At 41.9% G+C, this 26678-nt stretch overlaps 2 long non-coding RNA genes across 2 annotated transcripts; both read right to left on the reverse strand.

Moving 5' to 3' along the window:
- Positions 1–11149: 11149 nt before the first annotated feature.
- Positions 11150–13300, reverse strand: LOC108412701. Its single transcript, XR_001856684.1, has 3 exons — positions 12739–13300; positions 11395–11500; positions 11150–11279 (listed from the first exon to the last, which is right to left on the reverse strand). It is a non-coding gene; the product is annotated as an uncharacterized LOC108412701 (long non-coding RNA).
- Positions 13301–23366: 10066 nt separating this feature from the next.
- Positions 23367–24693, reverse strand: LOC108412702. The gene is made up of 3 exons (XR_001856685.2): positions 24537–24693; positions 24072–24180; positions 23367–23866 (listed from the first exon to the last, which is right to left on the reverse strand). It is a non-coding gene; the product is annotated as an uncharacterized LOC108412702 (long non-coding RNA).
- Positions 24694–26678: the final 1985 nt, after the last annotated feature.

Consider the following 26678-nt stretch of genomic DNA (forward strand, 5'->3'; position numbering starts at 1 on the left):
GTGACTAAGTGATAAAAATCACATTAAGTTGAATATCATTCTTCCTAATTAATAAATAAAGAGATTAATAGCAGCATTAATAAAGGATGAGGGTGGAAACTTACAGCACTCCAGCTCTTGGACAATCAGCACTCGTTTCTTCATACTGAATAATGAAAGCTGCAGGGATTGGTCTGGTGTAGAAATTGAAACAGCATCCACGTACTTTTGCATCTGTGTAATAATAATAACAGTAACAAGAAGAAGAAGAAGAATTAAGAATTAGAAGTATTAAAAAGAAAACATAGACGTCCAGTGCTTGGTTGGAACGTACAGAGTGAATATGTGCTCAGTGCAGTCTAACCTCAAATAGACCTGTCATTATTCTTTTATTTTCTTCTTGATTGGCCAGATTTATGAATTCTTTAGCCAGAGTCTTTTGTGATTGGTTCCCATGTAGAGAGGCAGGAGAATTTGAGTGTGTGAGAAAATAGAGATCATATAGGGAAAGAGGGCTCAAGGATGGCAGGAGAACAATGGAAAATAAATAGTTACTTCCAGGTATTTGGAGTAAAATAGACTTACTGCCCACAGTAAGCGTTGGCTAGATAACTTCTTATGCTGTGTAGTTTCATTCCTGCAGTGCATTTTCAAGTTAATGGCCTTGCTTTCAGTTTGGAGGTTGGCAGGCCCAGAGTGGTCTTGAAGCCAGGTTTCATTTAATGTGTTGCGTCAGCCTGGCGGGCTCAGATTGCAAGTTCCACCATACACTACCAGAGAGAATCGGTTGTGCCAGAGCAGAGGGTTTTAGCCAGTGAGTGTCACATGTAACACCCGCCTTTGCCACCAGATGTCAGCCTCACCTGAATACTGACGTACTTCCTAGTTAATACCTGACACCTCTCACCTGCAGCTCATTTAACTAACTATTTAGATAGATAGATAGATAGATAGATAGATAGATAGATAGATAGATAGATAGATAGATAGATAGATAGATAGATAGATAGATAGATAGATAGATAGATAGATACTCTGTTGATCCCAAAGGAAATTTGAGCACCTTTAGTACACTGGCTCATTGTGAAGTATCGCCAGTTCTTTCTGCATAGCAAGTCTTGCTTCTTCACTGTTGATGACTTTGGATTATCTTGGCCTTTTCTGTATTTTTGGATCTCCCTTTGGTGCTTTTGCTGTTTAGTGAACTTTTCTGGTGTTTTGACCTTTGGACTGTTTTGACTGTGATTCTGGTTTTTGTGTGTTGGATTAAAACAGGTACATGGATTCCAATCAGTCTGGAGAGTCTTCCCTACAGTGTGACTGAAACTGAGAACTCTACCCAGCTTAACAAGGCGGGACGAGTGAGACATTGAGCAGGTGTATGAGGTACTGTAACACTACTCATTTGTTTTCTTTTATTTTGTTTCTTCTGAAGAGAAGTGGTTTGTGCAATCATTGTTTTATGGCTTTTCTCAAGCATGGGAACAGGCCTGCAATGGGGGTGAAGACTAAACAATCAGAGTTGAGCTTTGTTGTTACGGAGTGCATACCTGGCAGCATAATTATCCACGCTCACACCACAACCACAACAAGTTCTTGATCTGTGTGGGAGCAATTCATTGGTTTGATTTAGGACTTTTGGTTATTTTGTACATGTTTCCAAGGAAATATCAATAAACGTGTGCATCTTAAAATGGTATAAATGCGTGCAATTCTAACTTGTACTGTAGTCTAATTTATTTGTGCTATTAATCTGTCGGGGGCACATTCGTCAATAGATCACAAACACATAAAACAAGCACCTCAGGCAGATGTTCTAGCAAAGGTACCAGGGCCCTGTCCTTATTACCAGTGTGTAGCTTTAAAAATTCACTTTAAAGGGTTAGGGGCGTTACACTACCACAGTGTTGTGCTCTAGCTAACCAATCCATGAGAGACAGATTTCTTCAGCAATGCAAATGCAGACTACATTACATGGACAAAAGTATGTGGACACACCTTCTAATTATTGAGTTCAGATGTGTCAGTTACATTCATTGCTAACAGGTGGATAAAATCAAGTACATAACCTTGCAGTCTCCATAGACAAACACTGGCAGTAGAATGTCTTACTGATGAATTCAGTGACTTTAAATGTGGCTCTGTCATAGGATGCCACCTCTGACACAATTTTTGCGCTGCTAACTCTGCCCGTGTCAACTGTACGTGCTATTATTGTGAAAAAGAAGCCTCTAGGAGCAACAACAGCTCAGCCATGAAGCACTAGATCATGCAAACTCGCAGAATGGGGCTGCTGAGTGCTGAAGGGCACAGTGCCCATCCTCTGTTGAGTCACTAAAGAGCTCCAAATTGCTTCTAGATGCAACATCAGCAAAATAACTGTGTTAAGAACTTCACAAAATGGCTTTCTGTAGCAGAAGCAGCTATACACAAGACTAAGATCAAAATGCACAATGCCAAGTGTTGGGAATGAGAAGTCTGGGTTTGGAGAATGCCAGGAGAACATTACCTGCCTGACTGCACTGTTCCAGCTGTAAAGTTTGGTGGAGGAGGAATAATGATATGGGGCTGTTTTTCAGGGGTTGGTCTAGAAGCTTTAGGTCTGGTGAAGGGAAATCTTAATACTTCAGCAGACCAAAAATTGTACAACTGTACACTTCCAGCTCTATGGGAAAAGTTGGGGGAAGAACCTTTTCTGTTCCTGCATGACATGCATGACCTGCATGAGTCCCAGCGCACAAAGCAGCTCCATAAAGTCATGGCTGGGTGAGTTTGGTGTGGAAGAATTTGACTGGTTGGCACAGAGTCCTGACCTCAACCCCACCTCCTTTGGGAAGATCTTAGTACAGAGATTGTGAGCCAGGCCTTCTCGTCCAACATCAGTGTCTGACCTCACAAATGCTCTTCTGGATGAATGGACTACAGTCCCCACAGACGCACTACAAAATCTTGTAGAAACCCTTTCCAAAAGAGTGGAAGCTGTTTGCGCTGCAAAGGAGGACCAACTCCATTATAACGCCTATGAATTTAGAATAGGATGTCATAAAAAAACCCTGTTAGTGTAAGTGTCCCAATAATTCTTTCCATGTACACTCACCAGCCACTTTATTAGATACACCTTGCTAGTAAAAGGTTGGACCCCCTTTCACCTTCAGAACTGCCTTAATTCTTCATGGCAGACTTTCAACAAGGTGTTGGAAACGTTCCTCAGATATTTTGGTTGGTTATTTGAGTTCCTGTTGTCTTTCTATCATCTGGAACCAGTCTGCCCGTTCTCCTCTGACCTCTCACATCAACAAGGAATTTCCGTCCACACAACTGACCGCTCACTGGATATTTCCTCTTTTTCTGACCGTTCTCTGTAACCCTAGAGATGGTTGTGTGTGAAAATCCCAGTAGATCAGCAGTTTCTGAAATACTCAGACCAGCCCGTCTGGCACCAACAACCACGCCACGTTCAAAGTCCCTTAAATCCCCTTTCTTCCCCGTTCTGATGCTTGTTCTGCACTTCAGCAGGTTGTCTTGACCACCTCTACAGGCCTAAATGCAGTGAGTTGCAGCCGTTTCAGAATAAATGAAGCAGAGAGTCCTCATGTCTAAGTCTGTGCCTGAGTAGCAGGAGTTACGAGAGGGGGGAAAAAACACGTCAGCTTCATTCTCTGTTAGTTGTGAGCTGAGAAGTGTTTAAACGTCATTTATTTGACTACAGTAAAGACATGTGAATCCCCAGTAATGGGTCAGCAGAAAGAAAGAGGCAAAAACTCGAGGATGACTGTTAACTTACTTTGTCCCACTGCACAGGACTGAAGGTAGAGGATGATGAGCAGAGCCAGGAGGAGAGAACGAGGACTGACGCTCATGACTGCAGCTTCAGCTCCAGGAGATGATCGTCAGTGATCTGAACAGCCTGTAATGAGGTGATTTCATCTTTCCCTTGGTTGTATTAGTAGATGGGAGGTTCGGGGGTGGTGGTTAGCATGTAGCTTAACCACTAAAAGAAGAGAGCCCTGCTTCTTCCAAAAACACACCTGTGGTTAACACCTAAAGTGAATCTACTTGTGCACAGACAAAGAGCATGAGTCATTACCAAGAACTGGACAAGGCCAATAATACAGAAACCACACAATAAATGAAGATGAGAATCTACAGCTTTATTTCTGGCCCTATAATTCTGTACATCCTACAAGTCATCTGTGAAATGTTAATGTTAAATTTGCTATGACTAAACACCAGTACATCAGTATACCAGAAACGCCATAACTTTGGGGTAATTTAGCCCTATTAGTGCTGTATAGAGTGCTATATAGAGTAAATACATATTTATAGAACCAGCAGTATTACAAAATAACGTTGATTAACTATGATTGAATTGATTGTTCACTGGATAATGCTGGTTATCAAATGCAGGTCCACATAAAGACGACATCTACCTCAAGCCAGAGATTTCTGAAAATATTCCTTACATTAACAGTGTGTCATCGACTGTCACGGTTGGCTCCTCCCACTACTCCATGTGCTCCTTTGTTTTGATCTTCCATGTGCTTCTTTGTTTTGGTATCCATAGTCCTGCCCCTCGTTTCATGTCTCCGTCCATGATTGTTTTCACCTGTCCCTGTGTATTTAAGGCCTGTGTTTGGCCCTTGTGTTTACTGGTCTTTGTCTCTTTTGTCTCTATTGTTGAATCTTGGAATCTCTGAATCTCTGAATCTCTGTTTGGTGTATGTTGGTTGTGTTGCTTGAATCTCTGTCTGTGTTGACTGAATTGTTATCTGCTTTGTTGGTTATTCTGGTTTATTCTGTCATGTCTGTGCATCATTCTGTCCGTATTGGCTCTATGACCCTGGTGACCCAGCTTTGGTGAGAAGACTAAAGGGAGATTTCCATGTGACTGCAGTGAAACTGGAGTGAGATCATCAGTCTGACACACATGCTCACATATCCGTTAATAGAGCGCTTAACTCATTTACACCACAACTCAGCCTTTAGCATGAAGACTTGAGGTCCTCAAACCAGTTCAACACAGCCTACATCGCACAGTAGTGGCTCAACACATCCTACACTGCCCTCCACAAATATTGGCACCCCTGGTAACCATGAGCAAAACAGGCTGTAAAAACATTCTTTATAGCTGATCCTTTTCAGCTTTAATTCAAAATATTAACAATATTTTAACAGCATAGCAAAGGATCTGAACCCATTCCTCCACACACTGTTACATATAAAGGTTCTGTTCAGGTACATTTTTGGTTCATTAAGGTAGAATCAGTGTGAATGTTCCCTCAAAGCTCCAGCAGTGGTTTTAAGGTCTGATTGTGAAAAGTTCCTGGTGAAAAGTTGGTATTTGTTCCTTTTCCTCACCGAATGTTTTAAAACAGAACAGTAGAATAAAAGCCTGGAGGCGAGGCAGGGTGTGTGGAGTCAGTACAGCTTAGAACAGATAATTTCAGTGGATTATGGTTCAGTTACGATCCCTGACTGAAGGTACTGAGATGGACCCCTGAGGGTCCCACCCTACTGACAGAAGGGCAACTGTCCCAGAGACAGTTCAGTACCTTTATTTCTGAGAGTGTGCAGAACCGCTCCAGCTCCCTCAGATTCTGAGCTCCACCCTGTGGACATCCCACACGTTTTCTATAGGGTTGAGGTCAGGGGGCTGGGGTGGCCACGGCAAAACCTTAATTCTGTGGTTAGTGAACCATTTTTGTGATCATTTTGAGGCGTGTTTTGGATCATTGTCCTGCTAGTAGATCCGACCATGGCCCAGTTTAAGCTCGCTGGCTGAGGCAGTCAGGTTTTGATTTTATTCCAGCTGGTTCTGGATGGAGTTTGTGAAAACATGTATCTGAATAAACTGTCCTGGGCCTTTGGAGATCCAGCACCATAGTTCTCTGTGAGGATGAGGTACTTTTCTGCATGGCTGTCTCCAAACTCACCTCTGGTGTCTGTTGCCAAAAATATCTATTTGGGTCTCATCTGATCACAGAACACAGTCACTGAGAGCTCTGTAATATCTATCAAACTGTAGGTGCTTGAGTTTGTTGGTTCATGACAGCAGAGGCTTTCTTAAAGCAACCCCACCCCCCCCCACCCCCCCCACCCCCACCCCCAAACAACTTGTGGTTATATAGGTGGTGTTTGATTGGTTTGAGAGACATTCTGACCCCAAGACCTAACTAATGTCTGCAATTTCCTCATCTGTGATCCCTGGAGATTCTTTGTCCACGCTCACCACCCTCCTCACTGTGTGTGGTATCAGTGTAGACATATGTCCTGTTCCCGGCAGGTTCTTAATATCTCCAGTTCTTCTTAATATTTGCCCCTGAAGTTCAGGACTCAAGTTTTCCTCCCCAGGAAAAAAATGAGTAATTTTGACAGGAAAATGAAAAAATACAGTACATTGAGACTAAAAGCTCTTAGACTCATCAGTGTAGAATGATCCTGTACATTGTATCAAATGCAGTATAGTTAAAACTGCACTGCCCTCCTGAGACTTTTCCTTATTTGCCTTATTTGTTACGTTTGTTATTTTACCAAAGTTAAAAGATCAGATCTGATAGAAATCTTATTTTGAGACCCCTCATCAACAATAATCATAAATAGAGATGTTTCTTTAAACTCTAGCTGCTCATCATTTTTGTTCTGTCTGCTAATGGCTGTACTGGCTCATTAGGCTTCCTGTTAGTGTGTCTGTGTGTGTGTCTGTGTATGTCTGTGTGTATTTGAGCACGAGGCTGACTAGCCTGTTGACTTTTAATCACATTTTATTTATTTTGGATGATGCCACTCCAACAACAACCATCAGTGTGAGCTTTCCAGCCATCAACTTCACCCCCGCTCCATCCAAAAAGTCCACCGGGCAGCGGGCCGCACCTGACCTGCAGAACTGTGGTTTAGCTCCGAGGGACATCCCCACCTCCAGAAGACCATCCGGCCAAGCTCCCTCCCAGACCCACACCCTGAGCGATCAGCCTGAACCCCCACGAGAAACTGCCGATCAAACACCACTGATCACCGAGCCGCGACTGCATCATTTACCCCCGCAACAAACCCGCAGGCCTCAACAAACCACCCTCATAGTTGGCGACTCGATCGTCAGGAACATTCAGCATCGCTCAGCTGCTGTCCACTCAGTCTCTGGTGCAAAGGTCTCTGACATTATGCTGCAGCTTCCCAGTCTTTTAAGAAAACACCACTCAGTGGAGAGGATAATAATCCATGTGGGATGTAACGACATCAGAAACCAGAGCACAGAACTGTTAAAAAAGGACTTCACGTGCCTGCTGTCCTCCATACAAAACTGTGGTAAATCTGTTTTTATTTCTGGACCAATTCCTTCACCAGGAAGAGGCTCAGGTCATTTTAGTAGACTTTTAAACCTTCATACCTGGCTTCAGAATACCTGCCTTTCCAAAGGTTTGACTTTTATAGACAATTTTAACCTCTTCTGGAACCGCCCCTCCTTCTATAGATCTGATGGGATTCATCTCAATAGGCTGGGTTCTCAGATTTTAGGACATAATATGTTTTACTCTGTTTTTAATTTGAAATGACAACTCAAGACCTACAATGCAAGTTCAATGACTATACCAGTAGTCATTAATAGTAGGAGACCTAGGACCAGCATTTTTACAAGAAATACCAAGAATCTTCATAATTTTAATGTTTTTATTAATCGTGATAATCTTATCAGCATTAAGCCATATCAAATTACCATAAACCCCCAAGAAAACTGTACTGATAACCCAATGAGTAGTCTTGAGAGTTTTAAGAAAAGAAAAGGTTTAGGTATAATCCATCTGAATATTAGAAGCCTACTACAAAAAGATAGAATGGATCATCTTAAAATCCTGGCTGCACAGTCTGATCCTGATATAATCGTTTTAACAGAGACCTTGCTTAGAAACTGTACCACTGATGAAGATATAGCTTTAAATGATTTTTATCCTCCATAGAAAAGACAGAGTTTCAAGGGGAGGGGGAGTTGCTATTTATACCAGTGTAAATTTACAAGCTAATGTTTTATGTGCAGTATCCAAAGAAAAATGTTAGGAGTTCTCAGCCCTCCAGGTTTCTCTCGGAAACAATAACTCTTTTGTTTTAATTGGGATATACAGGCCTCCCTCTGCCCCACACTCTGCAGTTGAGGAATCAGCAGATCTTTTATCCAAATTTAGTGCTTCTGAATTGCTGGTCCTTGGTGATTTTAACCTCAACTGGCTTTCTAATGCATCCGATGACTTAAAGGAAATATGTGGCAATCTTAACCTAACAGTTAATCAGTGAACCGACTCGCCCAAATCTGAAAGAACCCACCAAGTCAACCCTGATAGATGTAATACTTTCCAATAAAGCTGACAAAATTACTGCCTCAGGAGTTTTTGAACTTGGCATAAGTGATCATTGTCCCATCGGATGTATTAGAAACAGTTGCACAAACAAAACAGGCTCTCGTTGGTGGTTAGAAGAAATTTTAAGCATTTTAATGAGCAAGCTTTCCTTTCTGACTTAGCAATGAGTGAAATCCACCTTACACTAGAAATCTCAGATGTTGATGGGGCACTAAACCACTTCAGTAAAACTTTCCTAACAGTGGTAAACAAACATGCCCCATTCAAAAAGTCAAGAGTCAGAGACAGATCAAGTCCCTGGTTTACGGGTGAGGATTCCTCATTGTTTAAGGCCAGAAATAAAGCTTGGTCAACTGCTAGACGCTCAGGGGAGAGAGACCACTGGCTTAGCTTTAGACAGCTGAGAAATAAATGTACTTCTGCTGTTAGAAAAGCTAAATCAGAATATTACCTCAGCTTAATCACCAGCACTAGAAACCCTCAAAACCTCTGGAAAATAGCAAATTCTCTAAAAAATAATTCCCCCCTTTTTCCAACAAGCGTTTTAGTTGACGATCAGCTGATTTCTTCCCAGAAGGAAATATGTCAAGCCTTTAACTCACATTTTGCTGCAGCCGGCCACATCTTTGATAAGAATAGCACAAACCTATTGAATAAAACTGAACTCAACTCTACTGTTTCTAAAACGCATGGTCTCTTCTCACTCCAGCCATTTTCTCCTTATTTAGTTGCTAATGCCCTGGATAAAATTAATCCACGAAAAGCCACTGGAGAAGATGGGCTGGACCCCTTTTTATTGCGTCTCGCAGCCCCGATTATTTTAGAATTCATTTTATACATTTTTAATCTTTCAGTTTTATCTTGCAGAATTCCCAGTGTCTGGAAAACAGCTCATGTAATTCCTCTGCATAAAGGTGATGAGACAACAGAGTTGATCACACTCTTCTTTTACGGAACTTAGAAAAGATTGGCTTTGATGCAACTGCGCTGGACTGGACCCAAAACTACCTCACTGACAGAAATCAATGCATGACATTGAATAATTATAAATCAGAGTTGGTATCTGTATCTAAAGGTGTACCACAAGGTTCAATTTTGGGTCCAGTCTTATTTAATATCTACATAAATGATATTGCTACCTCTGCTTCAACCTCAGACTGCAAAATTCACCTTTATGCAGATGACATGATTTTATATTGCTCAGCTGATTCTATTCATGCTGCAACAAGAAAATTACAGAGCTCATTTAATGCTCTGCAGGTGGCGCTATATAAGCACAAACTAGTTTTAAATGCCACGAAAACTAAGTTCATGCTGTTTTCCAGATCTTTTAATATTGATTTTAGTACTGTAAATATTACTACCCTGAGAGGATCCACTATTGAGAGAGTCACGGAATATAAATACCTTGGCATATGGCTGGACAATAAACTCAGTTTTAAACCACACATAAATAAGTCAGTAAATGCCGACAGAAGCTGGGTTATTTTTATAGACATAAGTCCTGTTTCCCCACGCATGCCAGAAAAAGACTAGTTGAAGCAACTTTACTATCAGTGCTGGACTTTGGTGACGTTATCTATAAATATGCTCCCTCCAGCTCTCTCAAATTACTGGACCCAGTGTATCACTCTGCCCTGAGGGTCATCACTGGAGATCCGTACAGAACTCACCACTGTGAGCTGTATGCGAAAGTTGGGTGGCCCTCTTTAACGGGACGAAGGGAAAGACATTGGTTGATTTTTATTTATAAGACACTTTCCGGTCATTTGCCAGAATACATCACTTCATTGATGATTACAAATAACAGTAATTATCAGACTCGCTGTAGTAACTGGATCAGCTGCCAGATACCAAGAGTTTTTACTGAACTGGGAAAATCTGCTTTTAGTCACAGCACCAGCTGGAATTCACTACAGGACCCACTAAAACTCGGCTCACTGGCGTCACTCAGTCATTTTATACTTTTAATATCAAACCACCTTCAGAAAGCCTGCACCTGTTTTACTTAATCATATTTATTCGTAACTTTTATTTTTGTGTTAGTTCTCCTTAGTTCTTTATCTCTATTTATTTATTTATTTATTTATTTATTTATTTACTCTCATTTTATTTTAAAGTTTTTTTTATCATTACTTTTTTTTTATTTGTGATATTGTATTATTACCTTACTAATTTCTTATCTTACCTTTCTTATTTCTTACTTTTTATCTTAATTTCTTACCATTTCAATCTAAAATCTTTTATTCACTGTTATTTTAAATTATCTTTTAATTTAAAATGATTAAATGTAGTTATTATTTTCTTTGTCATGTCAATCACTGTTTTTGTAAATGCTCGGCTACATTGAAAATGAGGGTTGCCTTCAATGTACTTCCGAGTCAAAATAAAGGTTGATTGATTGATTTGTGTGTATGAGCCTGTGTGTATATGTGTGTCTGTGTATGTCTGTGTGTATTTGTATGTCTGTGTGTGTGTCTTTGTGTGTGTGTGCGAGTGTGTATGTGAGTGTGCATGTCTGTGTGAGCGAATGTGTATGTGAGTGTCTGCGTGTGTATTTGTGTGTGTGTGTGTGTGTGTGTGTGTGTGTGTGTGCGCGCAAGTGCAGGTTACACAATTAATAATGTCATTAAATACAAATATACTTAGATATACACTAAATATTTAGTTATATACTAAATATAACTTTAGGTTTTTTTTCTTTGTCTGAACAGAGACGATCAAACTAAATTAAACTTCTGTATTATTAAAGGAAATATAGTGTAAAGAGAAGATAAGCCAGTCTCCCAGTAATGTAGAGAGAATTTAACCACACAGTCCAGTTTAGGGAGAAATTTCAAACATCTTTAATATCAGGTCTTAACAGTTTCACAACCCATTTTCTTCATGATCCGCTGCACCCACTTGACACCGGGGTCCACACACACCTGCTTCTTCTTCTTGATGGTAAAACTAGGAGAAAAAAAAGTAAGATAATCCTGTAAAATGTGCCTGATAGAATTAAAATGAAAGTTTAATTAAAGTTCAATAAACTTCTGTTGCAAAAGATCAGGCAGTGAAAGCGTACATCACTCTTGGACAGTCAGGTCCCATTTCTTCACACTTCATAACGGCACTGATAGGGATTGGTCTGGAATAGCAACTCAAACAGCATTTGCATGGTTCAGGTAGACCTGTGAGAACAGAGTAATAATAATAATAATAATAACAATAATAATAATAATAATAATAATAATAATGAGTAATAATAACATTCGTCATCATCATAATAAAACGTTGCTTTCATGATTTCAGTTAGCCTAAATACTGAAGGATCAGGTGACCACTAGTTAAATTATATATTTACAGTATTACTGTATCTATTGAGTTAAAGGTGTTTTTAGTATGAGATTTAAATTTTCTCAGTATCTGAATAAAAAGCAAAAGTGAAATATTAAATCAACAGAAAAGTTTACAAAGGAGAAACAACAAAAAGCGCACAAACTGTTGAAATGTGATGTTAAATAAGTGGGATTTAAATTCTCTATATTTGTTGTCATGGCGACGTCTGGTTCCTATCACCACCACTGTAAAGACATCCGAACCGTTTCATACCGAACCCACTCTGAGTCACTCTGTCTAACAAACAAACTAGGTGTGAAAGAACAAGTAAGACCACACGGACGCTGCAGACTGAAGTCTTTTCTTCATACGTGACACAGATCTGTTTTTGAGTTGTATGGAAAAAATGGAAAAACACACCAAATCCGAATGTTTCAATTCTGATTTGAGCCTCTTTCATACAGTCAGATCCATGAACACTGTGAGGTTTTTAAACACCTCAGTGTCTCTGCTGGACTGAGAACAGTCCACCAACCAAAAACATGCAGCCAGCAGCGTCCTGTGACACTGATGAAGGACTAGAGGATGACCGACACAAACTGTGCAGCAGCAGATGAGCTGTCGTCTCTGACTTTACATCTACAAGGTGGACCGACAAGGTCAGAGTGTCTAATAGAGTGGACAGTGAGTGGACACAGTGTTTAAAAACTCCTGCTGGGTCTGATCCACTCGAACAAGCACAACACACACTAACACACCACCACCACGTCAGCGTTACTGCAGTGATGAGAATGACCCACCACCCAAATAGCACCTACTCTGTGAGGGTCCATGGGGGTCCTGACCACTGAAGAACAGGGTAACAGAGTATCAGAGAAACAGATGGACCACAGTCAACTAAACCACAGTTCACTTGTAAGTGAACCGAGGCCCAACATTTCTGAAGTGCTGTCCTGAGACTTAATACTAATAAATAAAACAATTACAAGTAGCAAATTACATAATCACAGCAGATACAGTCATTCAGGGACTACACAGGATACTCTGTGGTATGAAGGAGCCAAAACCTTGAGGATGGACTTTAACCTACTGTTTCCCAATGCACAGGACTGAAGGTAGAGGATGACCAGCAGACCCAGGAGGAGAGAACGAGGACGGACGATCATGGCTGCAGCTTCAGCTCCAGGAGGTGATGATCTATGATCTGAACTGAACTGTAAAGAGGAGAATACCATCTGACTCTGAGGCTTTTATCTGAGCCAAACATCTCTTGGACTGATGCACAGTACTGATAAAATAAAATGATAGAAAATTGGACGTGGCTCCTTTAAGGCTGTGAGATCATGTGAAAGTTATTACACGCCTACAGTGAAGAAGGAAAAGAGGGAGGAGAAACCACTGGTGAGTCACTTTCACAGCTCACAGGAAGTCGCAGGAAGTTGTAACTACACCCATATTATTGGTTTCTGTATGGAGTTCAAATCTTCACATGACCTCAAGCAAAACTGTATCTCTTAAACTATATTGGTCTGTATGTGACACTTTAATTTCTCACTCTCATCACTACAGAACTTATCTTAGATACCTTAGTTTCAAACTAGTTACAGAATATTTCATAGTAACTTCTGAATTGTTTTTAGTAGTCAATGAATAACTCATAGAAGATACTAAATCATGTAATTGTAGTAACAGTTACTGAGTAATTCATTGTAAATACTAAATAACTTATACTAGATAAAGAATAATTAACAGTACATAATTAATGACTAGAGAATAAGTAGATACAATTGGTCAAAAATTAGTTCCATCCATCCTCAACTGCTTATCTGAATCCGGGTCGCGGGGGCAGCAGCCTAAGCAAAGAAGCCCAGGCCTCCCTCTCCCCCGCCACCTCCTATAGCTCTTCTGGAGGGATACCACAATAAGGCAAGACCTTATTTCCCATTACGAGCCATCACGACTACTCAGATCACAGAGTGCTGGCTTATTAATAGTCCCCAGAATTCCTAAGGCTGCAGCTGGGGGGGAAGAGCTTTTTCTTATAAAGCCCCCAAACTCTGGAACAATCTTCCAGAAACTGTTCGGGACTCAGACACAGTCTCAATCTTTAAGACTAGGCTGAAAACTCACTTGTTCAGTTTAGCTTTTGGTAGCTAATGTTCCCCCTTAGATAAAGGCAGCAGATCCAGGGGTCCATGGACACAGGGAATTATAGTAAACTGAGACGCTGGTGCCGTCGTCCCGCTGCTCGCACGCGGTCACTCAAGTTTGTGGACGGTGGAGTGGAGGGATGCCGAACTGTTTCAGAGTGCTGCCGTGTCTGTGTGTCCTTCTGGTTCTCTCCTTTTAGTTAAGCTGTCATAGTCAGATCTGCCGGAGTCGTTAGCCACACTCTGTAAATGTTTACATCCCCTGTTTATGTACAAGCAGACAGAATAAAACTAATTCCCTCTCCCTGCCTTTTTTCCGAGTATACAATCACCCACATGTCCGGCCGGACACTGATGGATGACTGACTGTCAAGCCCTCCTGCTACCAACTTCAGACCAGCTGCCCACGCCCAGCTACCACCACCTACCTTGGACCAACTGCCCACCCTACACTGATGTTTTCATAGACTCTTGGCTATTACTGCTATTAATACTACTGCTATTACTATTAGTAGTATAATCACTTGTAGGTAGTTTGACCAGAGGAGGATAGATTTGATTTGATTTGATAACGAGGCGTTCCCAAGACAGTCAAGAGATATAATCCCTCCAACGTGTCCTGGGTCTTCCCCGGGGTCTCCTCCCTGTCGGACATGTCTGGAACACCTCCCTAGGGAGGCGTCTAGAGGCCATCCTTACCAGATGCCCGAACCACCTCAACTGGCTTCTCTCAACGTGGAGGAGCAGCGGCTCTACTCCGCGCCTCTCCTGAATCGCCGATCTTCTCACCCTATCTCTAAGAGAGAGCCCAGTGACCCTGCAGAGAAAGCTCATTTCGGCCGTTGTATCCGCGATCTTGTTCTTCCGGTCACTACCCAAAGCTTGTGACCAGAGGTGAGAGTCGGAACGTAGACTGACCGGTAAATTGACAGCTTCGCCTTCTGGCTCAGCTCTCTCTTCACCATGACGGACCGGTATAGGGTCCGCATCACTGCAGACGCCGCACCAATCCGCCTGTCAACCTCTCGCTCCATCCTTCCTTCACTCGTGAACAAAATCATCATTTAACAAAATCAGATTTAGAGGTGATGGGCCAGACAAAAGGTGATCCAAAAACCCCATATGATGAAAAAGAACAGGACCCAGTTTGCCCAGATTAGGTTTACCGGGGCCTCACCCTGGAGCCAGGCCTGGGGGAGGGGCTCCTCGGCGAGCGCCTGGTGGCTAGGCCTTTACCCATGGGTCCTGGCCGGGCTCAGCCCGAAAAAGCAAGCAAACAAACAAAATTTATTTATATAGCGCTTTTTACAACAGGTGTTGTCACAAAGCAGCTTTACAGAACAATCAGTATTACAGAGAGAAGAGAAAAGAAAAGAAAATCCGGGTCAGAGCCCCCATGAGCAAGCCAGCGGCGACGGTGGCAAGGAAAAACTCCCTAAAAGAGGAAGAAACCTTGAGAGGAACCAAGACTCAGAAGGGGAACCCATCCTCCTATGGTCGACACCGGACAGCAAACATTATTAGTATGAAGTATTATAGTAAAGTGGGAAAGAGAAGATCTGAGGGTGAGGACTGCACAGCGCTGTACAGCAAGAAGCTCAGTGGTGGTCAAACCGGTCCAGAAGGCTGGTGAGCAGCGGCACCAATCAAGGCAGTAGAGGCAACAGCATCAGGCGCACAGGATGGGCAGCTGATCAGCTCGGCAGAGAAAGGAAAGAAAAACACAGAGTTAGTACTGTAAAGAGTGGCTGACCAGAGATTACAGTATAACAGAGCAGCAGAGACTCCAGCAGGTCTAGACCAGACAGGGAAAACTAGTCACCAAATGCTTGACTGTACAAGTAAGTTTTTAGCCTAGACTTAAAGACTGAGGCTGTGTCTGATTCCCGAACATTGGCAGGAAGATTATTCCAGAGCTGGGGGGCTTTGTATGAGAAAGCTCTCCCCCCTGATGTAGCTTTATTTATTCTAGGTACCAGTAGTAAGCCAGCACCTTGTGATCTAAGTAGGCGCGATGGTTCATAGTGGGAGAGGAGCTCACTCAGGTACTGAGGGGTGAGCCCGTTTAGAGCTTTATAGTCAGTAATAGAATTTTATAAATCAATGTGAAGTTTAACTGGTAACCAGTGCAGGTTTGATAAAACTGGGCTAATATGGTCGAACTTTCTGGCTCTTGTGAGACTCTAGCTGCAGCATTCTGGACCAGCTGAAGCTTGTTGAGGCTTTTGCTGGGACATCCAGACAGCAGGGCATTACAATAATCTAGCCTTGAAGTAATAAATGCATAAACTAGCTTTTCTGCGTCCTGTAGGGATAATGCATTTCGTAATTTAGCGATATTGCGGAGATGCAGGAAAGCTGTTCTAGTGATATTAGTTATATGTGTGTCGAAGGACAGATCAGCGTCTATCATGACACCAAGATTTTTAACAGATAAGCTTGATGCAGCTGAGAGATTGTTAAGTGTTAAGTTAGACAGTTTGTTTCTAGCTAATTTTGAACAAAGAAGCAGGACCTCTGTTTTATCTGAGTTAAGTAGCAGAAAATTTCTTGACATCCAATCTTTCATGTCTTTTATACAGTCCTCACTCTTAACAAGTTTAATTTTATCATCCGGTTTGCTTGATATATATAACTGGGTGTCATCGGCATAGCAGTGGAAATTTATGCCGAGTTTACTGATAATGGTGCCTAATGGTAGCATATATATTGTGAATAATATAGGTCCTAAAACAGAGCCTTGTGGAACACCTTACATTAGTTTTTCAAGAACAGATGATTCACCCTTTACATTAACAAACTGATAGCGATCAATGAGGTAGGACCTGAACCAGGAAAGAGCTGTTCCTGTTACCCCTACAAGGTTTTCTAGTCTATGTAGTAGGAGAGAGTGGTCTATTGTGTCAAATGCTGCACTAAGGTCAAGGAGGACTAGCAAAGACACATTTCCTTGGTCCGTGAATAATAAAAGATCATTTATAATTTTTACTATTGCTGTTTCTGTACTTATCAGATGTGGCCTAAAACCAGACTGAAATTTTTCATGTAGATTATTCCTATGCAAATAAGAGCTTAATTGTTTGGTTACCACTTTTTCCAGGATCTTAGACATAAAGGGGAGATTTGAGATAGGTCTATAATTTGATAGTTCACAGGGATCAAGGTTAGCTTTCTTAATCAGCAGTCTAATTACTGCAAGTTTAAAAGTTTTTGGGATGTATCCAAGACTAAGACAGGAGTTTATTATTGACATAATAGGCTTGGTTATTTCTGGTAAGATTTCCTTGAGTAGACCTGTAGGAATTGGGTCCAAATTAGAATACTTCGTTTTCTTGAAGTAAGGTAAACGATTCCAGCCTCTCTGCAGTGACTGTAATATTCTCAGGGTCTAGACTGGAATTATAAGCCAGCAGGTTTGTGGAGTTTAACTGTGTGTTCAGAATTTTTTCAGAAGGTCTGGAAGGCCATCTGCGGCGCTGGCGTTCCCAGGGACCAGGTGGGGCTGGGGCTGGCGTGAGAACGGCGTCTCCCGGTGTTCGAAGAGTCGAAGCTGGCGCAACCACAGAGGGGCAAACTTCCCGGGAGGCTTCGAGCTGTGACTTCTGCTGAAGGAGCTCGTCCTGCCTCTTCAGGAGGGTGGTGATCTGCCGGTCCAGCCAGGCCAACTCAGAGCTCAGGGCCTGGAGAGCTCGGTCCTGGCAAGACACCATGTTGAAAGGGCTGAGGAGAACCTGTGTAAGAGAAGAGAAATAGAAAGAGAGAGGGAGAAAACAAAAAGAGGGAAAAGGCGTGAGGGGTTAGCGGTCTGAAAGTGTTAATTAAGTGAAGTGAAGTGAAAGTTGAACGCTGCTCAATCTGAAGTTCTAAGCTGTGGTGCTCTCTGTTGCTCTCTGAAAGTGTTAATTATTGAAGTCTACATGGGACCAGTCTCCCATGGACCCACCACCCGTGGGAGAGGCGCTTATGGGGGCCCTGTGCAGTGTGTATGGGGTGGCGGCCGAAGGCGGGGGCCTTGGCATTCTGATCCTTGGCTACTGAAACTGGCTCTTGGGATGTCATTAAAGCTCCTGTAAATGTAATCCGTAGGTGTTCCAATACTTTTATCCATGTAGTGTATTGTGTATTCTGTGTGCCTTAATGATCATTAATATTTGTCATTTTTATCATTATAGTATCTTTCACTCCCATTTTTTTCTCCAAACCAGAACACAGAACTCTAAATCACAGCCCTAATGTTACTGAGATAGCACTCTCCTTCTCATGTTCTATTGCTGACTTATCTCCCAATAACACTGAAGTTCCCCAAATAGCTGTTTATAAGGATGTGAGATGTCTGGATGTTGTTAACAGTCTGCAGTGTATGTGTCCTCAGTAGGGCAGCTGTGCTCTATTGTAGTCCACTTTACAGGGTGACTGGAATTCACCTATACAGGAGGTGCCTTCATGTTGCCCTCATAGTTCCCTGCAAAATGTAAAGTGCAGATTTAAAGGTATTTTTAGGGTGATTCTAAACCACAGGGAGTATAAAATGTTCCATTGGAAAGGAGCTTCAAACTGCACAGGAAGCAGTGAACAACAAGTCAAGACAAAGTTTATTTATATAGCGTTTTTTACAACAGGCACTGTCACAAAGCAGCTTTAGAGAAAAATCCAGGTCAGAGCCCCCATGAGCATCATTAGTGATGACAATGGCAAGGAAAACTCTCTAAGAACAAGAGGAAGAAACCCTGAGAGGACCCAAGACTCAAAAGGGGAACCTATCCCCCTCTGGTAGACACCAGATATCAAAACAATAACTTAAGAGCAAAAGTATCGTTTGTTTACCATAACAAAGTCAAAACATCATTATGTATGAAATTCAGCAGGCATCTCTTTTGGAGATCCACATCTATTATAAGAGGAGGACATTCTGTCATTTGTGATCTACTGGCTCCATAATGGCATATAATGCTTGGACCCCGGTGATTGCAACATGCCATGTATTTTGTAGAACACGTGTCAGACTCTGGTCCTTGTGTGCCAAAACACTCCAGAGGGAACCCACCCCCTTCTGGTTGACACCAGATAACAAGCAGTAACATGAGCGAAATGAACAGAGAATAAGATTTTAATGTTAGTATAAGATACGGAAAAGAGGTAAAGCAGGAGAAGCAGTGTCTATGATTAAATAGTTCATTATGAGGAGGGTCAGTTCATGCAGGGTGAGCTTTGCACAGCATTATCCCTTTGCAGAAAGCCTCAGGAAAGTTTACCCACCAGTCACTCCATATCTCTTGAAGATGTGAATTGCTTGGTGTTTAATTGTAATTCTGCAGGACATTCCGAAGGAAGGAATTTAGTCACTGTAACTCATATCCCGTCTTCAAGTGTACAGGGAATATAACAGTACTGCTTAGCAACCGTGTGTTGTGGAACATAGCTAGGATGCATAATCTACTTTACTGAAGGAAAATTTGTGTTATCATGGATACCGGATGTCATAATTGGGGTTTCGCATCATTAAAGCTTGTTCTACAGTTATGGTAATGTTGGAATTCAGAATGTCTGTGTCGCGCTTCTAATTCTGCTGCAGGGTCTTTATCTTAAGACCAGCTTCAGACCAGCTGCCCACCCTACACTGATGTTTTCATAGTTTCATAGTAGCTATTCCTACTACTAATACTACTGCTATTAGTATTAGTAGTATAATGATCTGTAGGTAGTCTGACCAGAGGAGGACGGGTCCCCTCTGGTGAGCCTTGGTTCCTCCCAAGGTTTCTCCCTCAGCTCTGAGGGAGGTTCTCCTTGCCACTGTCGCCCCTGGCTTGCTCACCTGGGGGTTATTACATTCTTGTTAAAACTTTGTTTTTACTGGAATTCTGTGAAGCTGCTTTGTGACAACATCGGTTGTAAAAAGCGCTACAAATAAATTTGATTTGATTTGATATCTTTGCTCCCTGGTCTTCACATTGAGGGCTGTTTGTACTTTGTTTACTGTACATTTTAACATTTGCATATCACTTCATATCAAGATAGGAAATGAAGGCAATTCTCTAAGGAAACCTCATTGGGGCTGGAGAGTTAGGGTGGTAATGTTAGCTTGTGCCCTATTCAGAAACGGTAAGCCAGCATGTAGCCTGCTGTCTGTTTGAGGACCAGGTGTGATGAACCTTCTTCATTGTTTAGCTCATGTTACACAGCAGTTTCTAGTTTCTATGGTTTAAGTGTTTTACTATGAAGGTTTTATCACAGATTTATAAACCACAGTGTCAAAGGGCCTTGCATTTGGTCTGTGGTGGACAGTTAGTGTTCAAGTGTTAGCATTAGCTTGTGCCCTGTGCTAGCATTAGCTTGTGCCCTACCAATTGCATGTAGCCTGCTGTCTGCTATTTCACAGATGTTAATCCTTGGCAAGCTAATGTTACACAGCTCTTTCTGTCTTAAACTTTCATTTATTTAGTATTTTTTGTTATAAATTTGTAAACCACATTTCAAACACTACTGAACAATGTGATGTAAAGTTAGCTCGTTAATGGATCAGGGTTGGGAGGGTTACTTTAAATATGTAGTCCAGGACAGATTACTGACTACCTGTTAAAAACTTTATCTGTAATTTGATCCAAAGTATTACTATAATAATAATAATAATAAATTATATTTATATAGCGCCTTTCACAAACCCAAGGTTGCTTCACATAGCAAAAATAAAAAATAAAAAACTATACAGAGGAGGAGGAAGAAAAATGTGCATTAAACAGAAAAGTTAGATTTAAAAGAAGAAAGAGAAGAGCCTCCCTGAAGGATTGAGGACGCCAGAGTTTGGGGGCCATGGCACTAAAGGACGTCCCTCCCAAGGTGGAAAGTCTGGTGCGTGGAACAGCAAGTAAGTTACTGCAAGAAGACCTGAGAGAGCGAGAGGGGGTGTAAGCGGTCAGCAGCTCTCTGAGGCAGGGGGAGCAAGGCTATGCAAAGCTTTGAAAGTGAGAAGTAAGATTTTACTTCTCGGGACGGGACTGGCAGCCGGTGCAGCTGAGAGAGAACGGGGGTGATATGAGCTGAACGCTTAGTGTGGGTGAGAACTCCAGCTGCAGAGCTCTGAATGTACTGTAGCTTTTGGACAGACTTTACAGGGAGACCAACAAAGAGGGAGTTACAATAGTCAATGCAGGACATAATGAAGGAGAGAACCAGAGTTTTGGCATCTTTATCAGACAGGAACGGTCGGAATGCAGGAGAATGCAGTCTTGGTGAGGAACTTGATGTGCAGATCAAAATTAAGTGATGAGTCGAGGAAAACACCAAGATTTCTAACAACAGGTGCAGGCTTAACGAGCAGGCCATCAATACTAACTGAAAAATTGGATGACTTTGATAGTGAAGGTTTAAGGCCAACCAGTAAGACTTCAGTTTTATCAGTGTTTAGCATGAGAAAGTTAGAGCTTTTTACCAGAGACTGGACCAGAGACAGAGAAATCATTCAGACCAGTAGAGCAAATCAAATCAGAGTAAATCAAGAGTATGACCATGATGGTGAGTTGGAAAATCAACATGCTGCATCCAGTTAAAACACCCTAAAACGGAAATGAACTCAGATGTGAAACAACATTCAGTATCAACATGGATACTGAAGTCATCAAGCACAATTACGGCAGAGCAAAGAGATGAGATGATTGTGAGGAGTTCATTAACTTCACACAAGAAGCTTGCAGCAGGTTTGGGAGGGTGATAAACTAACAGGAACAGTAAAGGTGAGGAGGAAACAACCTTCAAGGCAATATATTCAAAGGTTGTAGTACTGAATAGGGAAAGTTCTTTGACCGTTAAACTGGAATGATGAACCACAGCCAGACCACCTCCTCTCCCTTTAAGTCAGGGTTTTGAGAGATAAATGTAGCCTGGGGGCGTCAGCATGTTTAAATGTAGGTAGTCACCGGGTTGTTGCCAGGTTTACGAAAGAAAAAACATATCCACTTTTTTCTAGGTGATGAGGTCGTTGATTAAGGAGGCTTTATTGGTTATGGATCGTGCGTTAAGATGGGCGAGGTTAAAGCAGCGACGGCTGGGAAGAGAAGGTTCAACCAGTTTTGAAAGTGGACGGAGATGGCCATGATTTACTCCACGGATGGCTTTAGTGTCACGCTGGCGAGCACGATTATATGCCCATAAAGGCCAGACCAATGTTTATTAATAAACAAATCTCTATTTGATGTGATGTGTTGGCTTGCATGGCATTATGACCTAAAACTAATGAAGCCTGCATGTTCAATTCCAGAAATGTCAGTGTAGCTCCCTAGAGTCACCAAAGGAGACTGTATCAGAAGCATGAGGTTCTGACCACTGAAAGGTTCCAGAGGAAAAACACTTTAAGAGCATAAGAAAGAATAATTCAAAAGGAAAAAGACCCAAAAGGAAAAATATCCTAACAGCAGGAAGGGGAACCACTGAGGGGAACCAAGTTGCAAAAAGACAAATTCCCTAATAAAATTAAGAAGAACCACTGAGAGGAAATAATATTCAAAGGGAAGAATATCCTAGGAGCATGAGGAAGAAACATTGAGATGAGCCACAAAAAGAAAACCTCCTTAAGAGCATGTAGAAGAACCACTGTTAGAAGCCTCAAAATGGGAACCCATTCTTCTCTGGGCCACATTGGTTAGTGCAGTTAGGATACCAGTAGGACCAGCTTTTAAGGCAAATTAAACAAAGGCTGGAAATATGAGAATACAGGATGGTAGATATGAAATACGTTAAGAAGTTCAGTATGAGTATAAGTAAGGATTACAACATCTAAAAATAGGTTAAGATGCAGCATGAGGTTCATTACAAATCATAGATAGATAGATAGATAGATAGATAGATAGATAGAAGTGGAATACCGTAACCAGCATGCTCAGCTCTGCCACCAGCACACTCTCCATTTAGCCTCTACTTCCCTGGGAGCAGCCACCTGACCAACCACACTGCAGGCACCTGAAGCGTTGCTGTAGGGCCGTGGTCAATGTCACTAAGTCATCATATTATCTGGTTTCCTTTTCTTTCTTCCTCACACAGACATGTAACTCCTGGCTTTTCGGCTGGCTGGACCTGTTGGGGAGGGGGCAGGCATAGCACTCAGTACCCCCTTCCTCCAGGCTATTATTTCTTCGCCATCTGTCTTCAAGTGTGGTGATGCGCTACTTGGCTTCTTCCAATTTCCCTGCCATTTCCCACCTCTGATACCAGTGTAGCAGTGTAGAATAAGACATAGAAAACTGCGCATACTGGCACGATGCTTTTTTTTTCTTCTTTTGAATAGTCTCATCAAGAGTGAGTCTTTACAAAGACCAAAAAAAAGCCCTACCCAGTACTCCCCAAAACAAATTTTGGGAAGGGTGTAACGTGTGGACATGATGCACAAGGAGGACAGACACTTCCAACACACTGTACCCCACCCTGCTCGGTAACAATCACACTAAAAACTTAACTATAGACTATAGCTAAGCCACAAACAACAGCAACAGTCCCTTTTTAAACTGGGATCATGGCACCTCTTGAGAGATAATTTACATAAGCCCCTTACAGCAGCACTGCCTGTAACAGACACCACAATTCTATTCATTAAACTCATTAATTCAGATATTTACTTTATTTATTGCACAAGCTTTTTATTATGAACTTGTCAGCCAAGTGAAGCATATTGAAAATAAGAATTCATGGAACAATGTGTCCATATCTGTGTTGTTCTATGAAATTTTGAGTTTGAGGTTTCAAATTTTGCAGAACCAGTTGGGCTCATTAGAGTCAGGCCTGGAGGTCTCAGGTGTAGGACGGGTTTGAGTTTCAGTCTCACATTCATGTCTAACTGGAGTCGACTCTGGTTTCGAGGACTTGGTTTCAGGTTGGGTTTGGACTTTGGTTTCATGTCCATCTGAAACTGTGGTTGGGTCAGGACTCAAGGTCTCAGATGCAGGCCAGGTTTTGGTTTTAACTTCATGTTTGTGCAGCTTACTGGAACTTTCCAAACGTTTCCGGTCAACTGTGTGCATAATCTGCTGCACCCACATAAGGCCAGGCTCTGCACACATTTGACGACCGTTCAAGGTGGTAAAACTGTGGTAAAGAAAAGTTTCAATATTTAAGATTCTGACAGATAATCCTGTAACATGACAGCCTGATACAATTCAAATTCAGTTAAAGTGCTGTTACAAGATACATTATGTCTAAATGACACCAATCACAGTAATCAGAACAACAATTATAAGTGAATATCATTCTTTCTCCTACAATATTAATAAAGGATGGTGTGGAAACTTACATCACTCCAGCTTTTGGACAGTCATTTGTAGTTTTCTTATACATTGTTACTGCTCTTATAGGAATTTGAGTCTTAATGAAAGTGTAACAGCACGACAGGTAGTATGAATCTGTATGGAAATAATAATAACAATAATAATAATAATAATAATAACAACATTAAATGATGTAGTAAAGACTGAGGAGGTGATGTAGTGTAGTGAACTGTAAATGACAGTGTTATTGAGTGTAATGATGCTACAGCAGGTGTGATCGTCTCTAACTTTACTCTTCTTGTTAATACTGTGAATAAAGCTGCAGTCTGTCTGAATGAGGGAAACAATGTTCCCCCTTCATACTCATATATGCTAGAATAGTGAGCTGTGCAGTAATACAACGTGTAAATCACCACAACAAAACCATGAATTCACAATGACAGGTAAGCAAAGCGAAAGAGCCAAAAACTCGAGGGTAAACTTTAACTTACTGCCAGCCATCAAACAGGACTGAAGGTACAGGAGGATCAGCAGAACCAGGAGGAGAGAACGAGCACACACACTCATGACTGCAGCTTCAGCTCCGGGAGGTGATCGTCGATGATCTGGCCAGTGCTGTAAGGAGGTGATTTCATCTCTTTCAGACAGGCAAAGATAAAGACAAACAGAAAGTAAAGGCTTGCATTCACAAAAAGACTGTCTGTGGTTTAAGAAGAAACAGGCAGACTGCCGGAAACATCTCTGTGGTTTTAACACCTAAAGTGAGTCTGATTGGGCCCAGAAAGAGCACAAGTCATTAGAGAGGACTTAACAAGACCAATCAAAAAAGAATCAAAGTTGGAAGTCTTCAGTTTTATTTCTTACACCATACTTCTATACATCTGCAAATTCACAGTATTTTGTTGAAACTGATATGCGGCATTGTGGACACTGTGTACCAGCACTGCCAAATTAATGCATACAATAATCAACCGGGGTTGATTTCAAAACAAAAAGGAAGTTCTGAAGGGTGTGGTGGGTGAGAGCAAGAATTGGCAACCGCACAAAATTAAAAACATAGTGGTGAAAGTGTCACAAGTCCCTTCTGGCCCCAGCTCACATAAGAACCCCATTTCCCAGAATACTATGGGAGATCACATGACCGTTGGACTTCCACAATCCACCAATCACCATTCACATTCACCTGAATACTGATCTGTTGCATCTGCAGTGTTTGTGATGTGACCAGTCTTAGTTTAGGCTTAAGGTTAGTTACTTAGGTCTTGCTTCTTCCAGTAGAACTCCTGAGCGTTTCCAGATTGTTGTTTAGCCTTTGTTGTTTATTCAAATAGTGATGATGTGAAGGTGATGAAGGACGTGAAGGTGATGAGCCAATGAGCATGCGCGTGAAGCCGGAAATGGGAAAACTAGAGGCCAGCGGCCTCTTCTGTCTCCTTCACATCATGGCAGATTCATGTGGTGTCACTATTACAGCCAGCTGCACTGAGGGGATGCTAGATCTGAAGCAGAAAACAAAGTAGCTGCTACCAAAAGTGAGTAGAACTGAGTCGACTTGACCTGTAGTCCCTTCCAGAGGGCAAGAGGGTGAAGAGGTGGTGACCTGGGTGGGATGTGCCTCTTATAACGAGTGTTGTAGGTGTCCACCAGCACAGGTAGCTGTGTGTTGATGACTTCTTGGCTGATTTGTTGACTCTGTGAAGAGCCTACTAGTCTGCTATGCTTTCTATGGGGCAGCAATGGAAGATCACCAGAAGCTGCTGGGTTAAGTTGGCCTTCTTTAGTGTCCTAAGGAAGTAGAGCAGCTTCTGTGCCTTCTTCACCAGTAAAGTGGTGTCGACAGAGCCACGAGCGCTTTTTCCTCATGTGTGACACAGATGTGTGTCTGTGTGTCAGTGTGAACAGATAAACACACCTGAATCTGATATTTTCTTTTTATTCTTCTTTCTTTTTTATTTGAGGAACCAAACAGATACATCAGACAAGTGGAGAAAACAGGATGATAAACAGTAGAGAAAACAACGAATAGCCTCTAATGGCTTAGTTCACTGGTATGATTACATATACCCTACAACACCACACACACACACACACACATACACACACACATTCGTACACACATTGACACAGCAAAACTTTCCATCCATGCATTCAATCCGGCCGCATAACCTGGAGTGTATCAAAAAACAAAAGAAAACACTTCCATTTAGCATAAAATGCAGCAGTGTTACCCTTTACTGTGAATCTAATCTTCTCCAATTTAGAGTGAAGAGGTGCTGTAGTGAAGGGTGAAGAGGCGATGTAGTGAAGGGTGAAGAGGTGATGTAGTGAAGAGTGAAGAGGTGATATAGTGAAGGGTGAAGAGGTGATGTAGTGAAGAGTGAAGAGGTGATATAGTGAAGGGTGAAGAGGTGATGTAGTGAAGAGTGAAGAGGTGCTGTAGTGAAGAGTGAAGAGGTGCTGTAGTGAAGAGTGAAGAGGTGATGTAGTGAAGGGTGAAGAGGCGATGTAGTGAAGAGTGAAGAGGTGATGTAGTGAAGTGTGAAGAGGTGGTGTAGTGAAGAGTGAAGAGGTGCTGTAGTAAAGAGTGAAGAGGTGCTGTAGTAAAGAGTGAGGAGGTGCTGTAATAAAGAGTG

The sequence above is a fragment of the Pygocentrus nattereri genome, chromosome 2 (genome assembly GCF_015220715.1).
Source record: "Pygocentrus nattereri isolate fPygNat1 chromosome 2, fPygNat1.pri, whole genome shotgun sequence".
In the NCBI taxonomy this organism is placed as follows: domain Eukaryota; kingdom Metazoa; phylum Chordata; class Actinopteri; order Characiformes; family Serrasalmidae; genus Pygocentrus; species Pygocentrus nattereri.